This window comes from Pogoniulus pusillus, chromosome Z (assembly GCF_015220805.1).
Source record: "Pogoniulus pusillus isolate bPogPus1 chromosome Z, bPogPus1.pri, whole genome shotgun sequence".
Taxonomy (NCBI): Eukaryota; Metazoa; Chordata; class Aves; order Piciformes; family Lybiidae; genus Pogoniulus; species Pogoniulus pusillus.
Genome location: NC_087309.1, coordinates 111545726 through 111558786, shown reverse-complemented (window position 1 = coordinate 111558786; position 13061 = coordinate 111545726). Strand labels below are relative to the sequence as shown.

General features: G+C 42.9%; 1 protein-coding gene across 2 annotated transcripts in view; it reads right to left on the bottom strand.

The window, feature by feature from the left end:
- Positions 1 to 13061, bottom strand: part of PCGF3 (polycomb group ring finger 3) — a 58555-nt gene that overhangs the window by 23397 nt on the left and 22097 nt on the right. For both annotated transcript variants that reach the window (XM_064140412.1, XM_064140413.1), the window contains exons 2-3: positions 8475 to 8594; positions 545 to 587 (exon numbers count right to left, since the gene is read on the bottom strand). The gene's annotated coding sequence lies outside the window, so the exon portion shown is untranslated. The remainder of the gene's footprint in view (positions 1 to 544; positions 588 to 8474; positions 8595 to 13061) is intronic.

Here is a 13061-nt window from a genome sequence, read left to right as displayed (position 1 = left end):
TCCTATCATTGGGCATCTTTGAGAAGAGCCTGGCTCCATCCTCCTGACATTCAGTCTCCACCAAGCTCAAGAGACCCAATTCCCTCAGCCTTTGCTCATAAGGCAGATGTTCCACCTGGTGAGTCCTACATCATACCAGGAGAAAGGGAGTAAAGTAAAGACAGTTAGAAAGGCACTTGGACTGTAGTCCTAATTAAAAACCAGGCAAACAAAAAAAAACCCCACCAAACCCACTCACTGAGCCAGCAGCCTGGCAGGAGATATCCACATGTCACATAGTCAACAGGGTTTGCTCATGCTGTACTTCATCTACTAAGTGTTCTTCTAAGATCAAAAAGATAAGCAGTGTACCATAGATTTTGCTGCTAAGACTGTGTCACAAATAAGAGAAGCCTGAATGCCTCAGTACAAGCTTTCACCTTTTGGAGAGATTTAAGCAGCAAACACTACTACTCATGCAAGATTACAGAGAGGATTGCCAGAGTGTGGCCATATCGTTTACACACACACTAGTTAGGAATATACTGGTGTGCATGAGGCATACCTCTTAGAACAGCATTTCTTTTCAGAGTCTGCCATCCAGAGACCTGAAAAGACAGAAAAATAGTCTCAAAGTTAACATGCAAAATCCAGCTGCCACAGAGTAATACTTACCTCACTAAATTCACTCAACAGTATTTAAGTATCTTTATTAATTTGAGGTAACAGTGGGGCAAGGGCACTTCTGATCAATAAAAGACTGTGAGATCCTCAGAGAAAAAAGAAAAAAGAAATTAAAAAGCTGTAATAGTCTCTGCTACAGAAGAACACATACAGTCAAGGAAAATTACCTTAAAGTCAAGTAGTCCTGTGACCACATGGTGGTGAAAAGATAACAAATTCATTATCTTCACAAATAATGGGAGAGATAACCAGATAAATAAGTAGAAACCTTGAATGGTAACCCATGGACTAGATGGTGATCAATTTTTATGAACAGAGAAGATTTTGAAGAACTGCAGCCACGTGAGTATTATTCTGAGTTTTCAAGCTATCTTCTCTATCTTCTCAGGGAGAAAGGGAGGGAGAAAAGGAGGGAAAAAGACCTTTGCAGTCTGTATTACCTTGAGCTGGAGGATAATCTCAACACGAGATGTCAGTCTGTGTGTGCAGCCCAGACAGCATCCCTGTCCTGGGCTGCATCAGAAGTGTGGCCAGCAGGACAAGGGAGGAGATTCTGCCCCTTTACTCTTCTCTCCCAAGACCCCATCTGAAGTACTATGTGCAGTTCTGGAGCCCCAAACACAACAAGGACATGGAATTGTTGGAATGAGTCCAGAGGAGCCACAAAGATGCTCAGAGGGCTGCAGCAGCCCTGCTATGAGGACAGGCTACAAGAGTCGAGGCTCTTCAGTCTGGAGAAGAGAAGGCTTTGAAGAGGCCTTGGAGTGGCCTTCCAGTATCTGAAGGGGGCTACAGGAAGGCTGGGGAGAGACTAAGGACAAGGTCTTGTAATGACAGGACGAGGAGGAATGGGCACAAACTGGCAGAGAGGAGATTTAAACTGGATGTTAGGAAGAAGCTCTTTACAGTGAGGGTGGTGAGACACTGGCACAGGTTTCCCAGGGAAGTTGTGGCTGCTCCCTGCCTGGAGGTGTCCAAGGTCAGGTTGGATGAGGCTTTGAGTGACCTGTTCTAGTGGGAGATGTCCCTGCCTATGGCAGGAGGGGTGGAACTAGATGCTTTGAGGTTGCTTCCAACCGAAACCATTCTATGATTCTATAATAAAACAGTTTAACTACTTCCATTGTCCTTCAGAAAAAAAAACAACAAAGGCATAGCCTATAATTACTGATCTTACTGTTATACTACATTCAATGATTCAACTGATCTTACTGTTATACTACATTCAATGATTCAACTGATCTTACTGTTATACTACATTCAATGATTCAACTGATCTTACTGTTATACTACATTCAATGATTCAACTGATCTTACTGTTATACTACATTCAATGATTCAACAAGATACTAATGACAGCACTAAGAACTTTAGTATAATGCAAATAAGAATGTCTCAGCATTTTGACTCTACTTTTGCATTCAGAGAAAAAACTACTATTAACTGAAAGCAATGCAAAGTTCCATGAGATGCTTTTTTGTTGGAGCTTAAAAGAAAACTCTTCACTGAGGATGGGCAGCCCCTCATGCAGACAGGAGAAACTCCAGAAGGCATGTGCTACAAAAAGATCTACTCCTGCAGTGAAATGTGGATCAATCAATGACACTTCCTCTGGAAAAAATGAGTCAGAGGCTCATCACCATCACAACATAAACTTCTGAATGACAGTTTTTGAAAGAAATGATCATCCTTCTTCACTCACTGCTACTGGAAGGGTGGTAATCAGCTTGTGAAGAAAATGCCAACAATTAAGTTGGTTTTAAATCACCACCATATTCCTCACATTCTGGTTACACAAATGTGGTGATGCACCTATAAAAGCTAAAGACAAGGAAACTAAATTTATTATTATATCTAGATGGTTGTTAGGAACTGGGCAAGTGGATTTGTCTACTGATTCAGTGCACTCACAAGCAAGGAGCAAGTACTAATACTCCAGAACAGGAATACTGTCAAAGAACAATTGAAATTGTTCTTACTGCTCATGATGACAAATCGTCCAACTGTAATTCTCGTTTGTATCACTCAGCTTTATAAAACACAACAGGAACTTACTCTTACCAAGTATAAACCCAGAACTGAAGTGAATGCTTGAAGGACTTACAGTCTTCCTCAGATTTGCTATGCTCACTAATTTTTCTTTTGCAAGCCATGTTATGGTTAACAGCCCACATGCTACCTTTTATGACTTCCACCGTGCTCACCAGTGGAGAAACTGATCATCACTCATGAATCTTGTCAAAGGAAATGAACAAAAACTTTTAAGTAGACTGGAAAGCAAATGAACTATATATCCAACATCCATCCAACAAATATATCCAGGTATTACACCTCCAATTTATCACATATCAGTGGAACTCCTCAAAAGTACTTTTTCCTTTTTCTGGGCACGTGTTACCACCAGCAGATGGCATCAGTGCCTAACTTCAGTAAAACAGGTACACAACAGAAAAATCACAGAATACTTTGGGTCAGAAGAGACCTCGAAGGTAATCTAAGTCTAACTTCCCTGAAGTAAGCAGGATCCCATTTCCCCTCAAATGGAAGAAGAAATTAAAATCAACGTTTACCCATTTGTTGTCTGCCTCCTTGAACAAAAATCTACTGAGCACAAACACTGCATCCAGTTTATTTGAATTTGTACAAACTTTTGCATTATTGGGAAACCAGCACTACTCCCCAAAAATGCAGAGAGCAGTATACCTTCTGATGCATTTGCTCAGGGGGGTTTGTTGTTGTTTTAAGTTTAGCTTATGCTGAGTGAAATACTTCAGTTTTGTACCCATTTTATAGGTGCACTGAGCAATTTGCAGAAATCACATCATAAGCAAACAACCTGTTAGGTCATGTGTAAATTAAGGGATTAATTTTTCATCATCTCAGAAAAAACAAAGATGACCTGTAAGAAGAGTAAAATACCTTTCTTTTCAGTTTTGTATTTGCCTCACTCTTTCACAGCCAAGACACTACTGAAAACTGATATGCAATTGGTTATAAAGAAAGATTCTAGATCATCTACTATTACTTAGAGAAATAGAGTCAAATTCTATTACAGTACTTCTGCAATGAAAGCCATTTGCTTTCCAGGCTACTTAAAAGTGTTTGTTCACTTCCTTTGACAGGATTCAGGAGTGATGGACAGTTTCTCCACTGGTGAACACTGTGAAAGTGAAAGGCAGAGGGCCAAAGGAGACTTAAGAGAAAATCAGGTTGCACACCTGGCAGCCCAACAGAAGCAGTTCTACAGCAGCTCCAAGCTTCCCCACGCTACTAGTAGTGAGGTTGAGCACACTCCATAGGCACACTTTCACACACAGCACGGACAGTGTCAACAGATCAACCAATATAGGCACAAGCAGATCACAGGCGAACGCAAACAGCACCAACAAGCCTCACACTGCTCCCCTTTCTGGCTGAGCAGAATGCAGGTTCACTAGGAAGAATACATACACATACATGCAAGATAGAATCTCTCAGCAGCTGGACTCAGATGCCCAGTCTGCCTAACAGCTGTCTCCTGGATTCCAGCCTCTATAATTGCTGTCAACTGTATGTACATGCCTTTGAGGCCACTGCCCCACTCCAGCCCTCCAGCTGTTGGCACAGTTGATGTGGTCTAGTTGCTGGTACACACACACTCATATGGGGTGCATAAGGAAAAGTGTGGCCAGCAGCTCTAGAGAGGTTCTTCTCCCCCTCTACTCTGCCCTAGGGAGACCACATCTAGAATACTGTGTCCAGTTTTGGGCTTCCCAGTTCAGGAAAGACAGGGACCTGCTGGAGAGTCCAGCAGAGAGCCATGGGGATGACTGGGGAACTAAAGCACCTCCTCTACAAGGAGAGGCTGAGAGCCCTGGGCCTGTTCAGTCTGGACAAAAGACGACTGAGAGGAGATCTGATCAATGTGTACAAATATCTGAGGGGTGGGGGTCAAGTGCCTGGGGCCAATCTCTTTTTGGTGGTCAGCAGCAATAAGCCAAGGAGCAACAGCTACAAATTGGAATAGAGAAGGTTTCAGCTGAACATGAGGAGAAACTTCTTTACAGTGAGGGTGATGAAGCCCTGGAGCAGGCTGCCCAGAGAGGTTGTGGAGTCTCCTTCTCTGGAGACTTTCCAAACCTGCCTGGATGCATTCCTGTGTGAACCACCCTAGAGGATCATGCCTTGGCAAGGCGATTGGACTTCATGATCTCTGGAGGTCCCTTCCAACTTCTTAAGTTCTGTGATATGCATGCACACACAATAGAGCCTCTCAAAATTAATGTTAGCTTATAATACGTTATTTAGAGTAGAGAGCCTTGATTTACTATCACATCTGAAATACTCAAGTGCCTTTACAACTAGAAAAGTAAGGTTAACCACCTTACTCCACTAACACAGGACATGAGTGTACCATCTCATTAAGCTCCTTATCTTAACCCAGACAGGTTTTTCATGTTACTTCCCTTCCTATCTGTGTGTGAGGTGGGGCTTGTGGGAGTTGGCTGTGTTAAGCCAGGGCACTCCCCAAAAGATTACTTCTTGGATGGATTTTACACCAGCTAGATTTTTAAGTCATAAATTCTTACTATTCACTAGTCATTACACATAACTTCAGTTGTAAACAAATTTTTAACATCAAAAGTCTCAGAGTAGAGACTAGACATGCCAAAGTATGAATAATGTGCTCTTTAGCCAGCTTGTGTTGAAATTAAGTCTGTCAAGTTATTTTCAAGAATATAGATCACAGTTAATAGTAATGTCAGCCATCAGGCAATTAACAAATAAACAAACAAAGGAGAGACTCTTATATACTGAACATGTACTACTCATTTCTTTGATCTGTTATGCTCAAGAGTACATTGTTGGTTTCTGAAGAGACTTGACCAACAGGTTAAAGAAACTACCCAGGGTGTAGTCACAACATTGCTAATAATTTCATTAGGATGGCTTCAGAAATGTCCTTCACTTTTACATGAGTCTCATTCCTTTCAATGCAGAGCAAAAGACACCACTGCTAATAAATGAAAAGTGACATAAAGGTTTGAGATAAAGCAGGTGTAATAACTAGGCCACAGTAGAATTAAGTATAAACATTCCATCTTCATTTACCCCACATAGTTTCATGGTACACAGAGAAAACTGATCTAATACTTTTCCATAAATCATCTGTTTCTGTTTACAGAAAATTACTTATGCTCTGCAGTAAGTTGTCAAGATAGTGAAGATGATGCTTTAAAACTTCAGTCTTGCAGTGTATTACTAAAAGACATAATGAGTGAAAAAAGCAACTTCAGTAAGGCAAGAGAAATGCAATGTAGTCGAAGACAACTGAGTGACTCAAAATTGGATCCTACACCCCTTCACATCAATTTTTGGTAACTTTGCCTAGAGGATTGAGGAAGACTAAACACATTCTCCTCCCAGGTGTTATACGAATTACCTTTCTTAGAAACTTACAAAATTTAAGTACTACCCAAATGTTAGAACACTCCAACACAGCAGAGCCATTCAAATTCAGCTCAAAGTTATTAGACACATCTAGCACCAGAGCTGGATACTAAAACATCTTAATATAACACTTTATTTAACTATTTTCTCTAATACACTGCTTAGATTTGGAGTCTGTACTAAAACTGAGTCCTTATTAGAGCCCTGAACCAGTCCAGCAATCTGTTTGCTAAATTGTACCTAAAAATGGTCACACAACCAAACCCTCAAAGTGTTTGCAACCAGGGATAGATGAATTCCCAAAGCAGCTCATTAACTTTTCACCTGACAACACATGCTTATGAAGTACCTAATTAAGGAAGACTTTTGGAAAAAAAAAAACAAAAACAACAAAATAAGTAAATAAATAATCCCTTTCATAAAATCAACTAAATGCAATCAATATCAGTTTGTCAGTAAAAAAGCTAGGGAGTTGTTACACTCAGTATTTTACTGTACTTTAAAAACTCATTTAGGTCTGCCTGTTAGCAAGACATCAACCCTGCACTGAAAGCTCATTTCACTTTGTGTAAATGTTGTTTCACTAGATTTATAGTAGATTTGAAATCATTGTCACCATGACTTAGCAATGTAAGTCTGCCAGAAGGAGCAGGAAGGTGACTTTCCCCTTGGAGTTGGCTTTGGTGAGGCCACATCTCGAGTACTGTGTTCAGTTCTCAGCACCGCAATACAAGAGAGATGTGGAGGTGCTAGAGTAGGTCCAGTGGAAGGCAAGGAAGCTAGGGAAGGGCCTGGAGAATAAATCTTATGAAGAGTGACTGAGATGGTTAGTTTGAAAAAGAGGAGGCTGAGGGGAGACCTCATTATTATATACAACTACTTGAAGGGACATTGTGGAGAGGCTGCTGCTGGTCTCTTCTCACAGGTAGCTAGAGACAGAACAAAGGGGAATGGCCTCACACTGAGGTTGGGGAGGTTTACATTAGGCATTAGGAAAAAGTTTTCCACAGAGAGAGTGGACAAGGAGTGGAATGAGCTGCCCAGGGAGGTGGTTCAATCACCCACCCTAGATGTGTTTAAGGGTTGTTTGGATGTGGTGCTTAGGGATATGATTTAAGGTGAATCTTGTAGAATAGGCTTATAGGTTGGACTTGGCGATCCCAAGGGGCTTTTCCAACCTGAATGTTTCTGTGACTCTGTGATGATTCCCTGTCTAGAGTGCATTCCGTTCAAGTATGTGAAAGAACAAGTTTCAAGCACTGGCATTATTTACCGCAGCCACAATCAGGTATATATCAACTCAGAATGTGTTGTGGGTCCAGAAATCACACAGAGTAACAGAATAGCAGGGTTTGGAAGGGACCTATCTAACCCAAGTCCTCTGCTAGAGCAGGATTATCTAGAGCAAATCACACAGAACAAGTCCAGGTGAGCTTGGACTGCCTCCAGAGGCAGAAACTCTACAATTTCTTCAGGCAACCTGTGCCAGTGCTCTGCCACCCACAAAGTGAAGATTTTTTTTCCTTAGGTATATGTGAAACCTCCTGTGCTTCAGTTTGCGTCTGCTGACCCTTGTCCTGTCACTGGACACCACTACCTGGCTTCATCGTTTGCTGTCAGTGCAATTTTGTAAGCCATTGGTGAAAGACCTTCTGAAATAATGTTCAGTTCTTGTTGAATGCATTAATAAAGAACAGCATGGAACTGGATCAAACACCAGGAAGGGTTATGGCAATTAAGAGAACACAGGAGTGTGAATGAAACAAAAAAAACCCCTTTCCTACATATTTTCTTAGTTCACCTACTGCATCCTCGTCTGTGCTACTTAAACGATAAGCAGAAAGCACAAAGAGTTATTTAAGCTACAGAACCATAGAATCATAGAATCAAGCAGGTTGGAAGAGACCTCCAAGATCATCCAGTCCAACCTAGCACCCAGCCCTACCCAGTCAACTAGACCATAGCACCGAGTGCCTCATCCAGGCTTCTCTTGAACACCTCCAAGGACGGTGCCCCCCCTATCACCTTGGGCAGCCCATTCCAAAGCCAATCACTCTCTTTGTGAAGAACTTCCTTCTAACATCCAGCCTATACCTACCCTGGCACAACTTGAGACTGTGTCCCCTTGTTCTGTTGCTGGTTGCCTGGGAGAAGAGGCCAACCCCCACCTGGCTACAATGTCCCAGGTAGTTGTAGACAGCAATGAGGTCAGCCCTGAGCCTCCTCTTCTCCAGGCTAAACAACCCCATGATGGGAAGAAAACACATATGTAGATTACGTAAGAGTTAAGTTTAGGAGGACTTTGGGAAAAACATTCCCAAATACCCATATTAATCTTACACTTTGGTTAAAACAGGTAAACAGGCACCTTCTTTACTTACCTAGAGACAGTAGGAGATGGTGGAGACATTAGCACAGTTAACTAAATGATCCAGGCAAGGTTTCAGGCTTTATTGTTTCTCTAAGATGGAGCACCTCACATAGCACAGTCACCGCAGACTCTGGAAGATGACAACAAATATGTGGTTTTAATTTTCAATATGCCAACAGCAGATCAACCAATCAAACTATGCTGTACCTCAACTCCTTAATTTTCAGTGCAACCATTATTAACACCTTCTATTGAAGGCTACCTGTCATTTTTTTTTTCTTGTAGAAGCCCATCTCAGAGTTTTGTGGAAGGAGTATACATAAAGAATGAAACGAAAAGCAAAGCAGAATTCAAAAGAGCACAGAAATTAAGTAACTCATTTTGGTCAAGCTGGAGACAGGTTTTGGCATTAGCTGCTTTCAAGTCCGCAAGTAAAACAAACATAGAGCAAAAAAAATACAAGACCAAGGTTTTGCCAACTTCAAGCAATGAAACAGCTGTCCTTTAGAGGTATTAAGATACTAGGGTGTTTTTTTCTTAACATAGTGATTTTTGTTTTCCCCCATTGTGCTAGTTTGAGCCTAGCTACAATGTTTTGGTGAAAAGAACTAGTTTACAGGCTGCAGAAAGAAAACAATGGTGATGTCTACTTCACTCATAGGCTTGCTGAGATGTATAAAAACATAAGTCAAAACATAGATAACACACTTGGCCATCACTCTTGCTGGGGTTGCTGGCTGAGCTGCATCTCTCTAACCTCACCCTCCACTTTGGACTAACCCACTTTGCTTCCTAACCCCCTGGCCGAACCTCCGTTCTTCCTTGGGATTGGGGTAAGGTTGAGAGGGGCAGGGGGAAGGTGCAAGGGCGGCTGAGAGCCCCTCCTGGGGACTCAGGTTTCTGGGAGGGGAGCTGTGTTTCTGTATTACCTTTTACCTTGTCTATTTCTGTCTATAACTGTATATACTGTAAATATCTGCTTGTATATTGTGCTAGCTGTAAATATAAGCTTCATTCATATTTCCAGAGCTGGCTGAGTCTAGTCTGGGTGATTTCTAAAGTGTGGGGGGGTGGGGAACACCCAAACCATCACACCCCTCAAAGAAAGCAGGCATCTCAAAAGCAGCATACCACAGTCAGGGTTCCTAGAACTCTATTGGTCTTCTATATTAATATCATAAAGTTAGCCTGCAAACCTTAGGAAAAAAAAAAAAGAATAACTTTTCTCTGTTTTCTTGAAAGGATATTTAAAATGGCAGTGAACACATTACCATAACAATACATTTGCTATTGTGAATCTCTATGACTTAAGACAAGACAGATTTAATAGACTTCTCCTGCATCAGTCGTTAAGAAGCAAGTAGGTAGCCAGTCAAATTTCAGACTTAGGATAGAGAATCACCAATAACATCACATTCCAGCTACCAGAATCAGAATTCTAAACTTTACAACTAGTGCTAAAGTTCTTCCATCTTTGTAGGAAAGGCAGCTTTGGCAAACTACCTGCAATGAGCAGCACCATCTCTGGAGATGTCCTAACTGATAGAGCAAGAGCTGGCCCTACAGCACAACAATTTTAAGCACAAGTGGAGGTGTAACAACACCTTGTAACAATAAGAGTGTCCACTTTGGATCAGGAAGAGCCGCTGGTCAGTGTCAGCACAGAAACGTTAACTGACAGACTGAACTAACCAGCAATGACCAACAGGTTTTTAAAACTACACTGGGTGATACTGTACCCTTAATTAGTGACAAGAAGTAAAAAGAGGGGTTTGCAATCTAATTTTTTTTCCTTCTATTAGGATTTCCAGCGCTCCACAAAGAGAGATGTAATTTGCCTTCCTGCAGTAACTGCAGCCAAGTATTTGCTACTTTTGGCTGGTGTGATGTTTGAGTTTGTTGGATGGTATTGAAGCTCCAGCTAGTAAATTAAAATGTGGTGGGTGCCTTTGTTTTGGCCCATTTTGTGCTTGCCCATGTATTTCCTGAAATTGATTCCACTAAAATCTGTTGTGGCTATCACATTTTAAGATGTTTTAATGGTGCTGCAGTTCATTTCTATGAAATCCCTTTTCAGAAGCACAGTCCTACTGCTGTACTGTACTCTTCCCATTCGGGAAAATGAGGTGCTTCTTTCCCTCTCCTCCCTTCTGAAATGTTTAGCAGCATTTTACTGGCCTGCATAAGCAAACACCAGGACCTGCAGTCTAGGATATAGTGTGGACTGTTGAAACAAAAAGTAGTGTAGGATATTGTGTGGACTGTTGATAGAAAAGGTGGACTCTATTAATCAGTAACACTTTAAAGTGTTTTGCATTTAGTTCTTCAGCATCCCACCACTACCCGCTAAGAGACTTAGGTCTGTGGCACTGGAAACCACTTCCTCTTCTGCAATTTATATTATATACTCTATATTTAATACCAATATAAGTGATCTAGATGAGGGGATCAAGTGCTTCCTCAGTAGATCTGCAGATGACATTAAGCTGAGAGGGAATGCTGATCTGCTTAAATGCAGGAAGGCTCAACAGAAGGACTTGGAGAGACTGGATCGATGGGCTTAGGACAGTGGGATGAGATTCAATACAGCCAAGCACTGGGTACTGGCACTTGGAGCAAAACAACCCCATGAAACAGAGCAGGAGTCAGCACTAGAAAAGCACAGGGAATGGAAAAGGCAAGACAAAATGGGTTTTGAAAAGTCAAAATTGTTTTTAAACTCGGTGACTTACACAGGTTTTTGGTTGCTTTACTTGCAATCAACAACACCAAAATTAAAGATGTGGTACTTAACTACAATGTCAATTGACACAACAATATGGAGGCCATTTAAAGAAAGTTGGGATGAAATTTTATCACCAAGAATGTGATGCCCTCCTTTCACAAACCCAAACAGACTGGGTACTTTCTCAGATTATATATACAAAACCAAATATTATTAAAGAGAAAGATTCATAGGACAAATAAGCATGTTCCCAAAGTTTTGCATTCATCTTTTAATACAAATGGCAGAGTTCTTAAAATTTACTTGACTGTCATGTGCAAATCTCTACAGGTTTGTATATAAGCTCAGCTAGTATCCTACCCTCCATAGAAACAATTCTCATATGGTTGCTTTCAGTGACTTTATTGTCGGAGCATGCAAATAGTATCACACTATCACAGCATCATCAAGGTTGGAAGAGACCTCAGAGATCATCAAGTCCAACCCTTTACCACAGAGCTCAAGGCTAGACCATGGCACCAAGTGCCATGTCCAATCCTGCTTTGAACAGCTCCAGGGATGGCGACTCCACCACCTCCCCGGGCAGCCCATTCCAGTGTCCAATGACTCTCTCAGTGAAGAACTTTCTCCTCACCTCCAGCCTAAATTTCCCCTGGTGCAGCTTGAGGCTGTGTCCTCTTGTTCTGGTGCTGGCCACCTGAGAGAAGAGAGCAACCTCCTCCTGGCCACAACCACCCCTCAGGTAGTTGTAGACAGTAATAAGGTCACCCCTCAGCCTCCTCTTCTCCAGGCTAACCAATCCCAGCTCCCTCAGCCTCTCCTCGTAGGGCTGTGCTCAAGGCCTCTCACCAGCCTCATTGCCCTTCTCTGGACACACTCAAGCATCTCAATGTCCCTCCTAAACTGGGGGGCCCAAAACTGAACACAGGACTCAAGGTGTGTTCTAACCAGTGCAGAGTACAGGGGCAGAATGACCTCCCTGCTCCTGCTGACCACACCATTCCTGATGCAGGCCAGGATGCCACTGGCTCTCTTGGCCACCTGGGCACACTGCTGGCTCATGTTCAGGTGGGTATCAATCAGCACCCCCAGATCCCTCTCTGTCTGGCTGCTCTCCAGCCACTCCGACCCCAGCCTGTATCTCTGCATGGGGTTGCTGTGGCCAAAGTGCAGCACCCTGCACTTGGAGCTATTGAACCCCATCCCATTGGACTCTGCCCGTCTGTCCAGGCGGTCAAGGTCCCGCTGCAGTGCCCTTCTGCCCTCCAACCCAGTCACATCTGCCCCCAGCTTAGTCTCATCTGCAAACTTGCTGATGACTGACTCCATGCCCTCATCCAGATCATCTATGAAGATGTTAAAGAGGATGGGGCCCAGCACTGATCCCTGAGGGACACCACTAGTGACAGCTGCCAGCTGGATGTGGCACCATTCACCATCACTCTCTGGGTCCAGCCCTCCAGCCAGTTCCTAACCCAGCACAGAGTGTTGCCATCCAAGCCATGGGCTGACAGCTTAGCCAGCAGTTTGCTGTGGGGGACAGTGTCAAAGGCCTTGCTGAAGTCCAGACAGACCACATCCACAGGCCTCCCCACAGCCACCAAGTGGGTCACCTGATCATAGAAGGAGATCAGGTTAGAAAGGCAGGATCTGCCCTTCCTAAATCCATGTTGGTTGGACCTGAGCCCTTTGACATCCCTCAGGTGTGCAATTATTGCCCCCATGATAACCTGCTCCATCAGTTTCCCTGGCACTGAGGTCAGGCTCACAGGTCTGTAGTTCCCAGGTTCCTCCATCCGACCCTTCTTGTGGATGGGGACCACGTTGGCAGTTTCCAGTCTCCTGGGACCTCTCCAGTGAGCCAGGAATGCT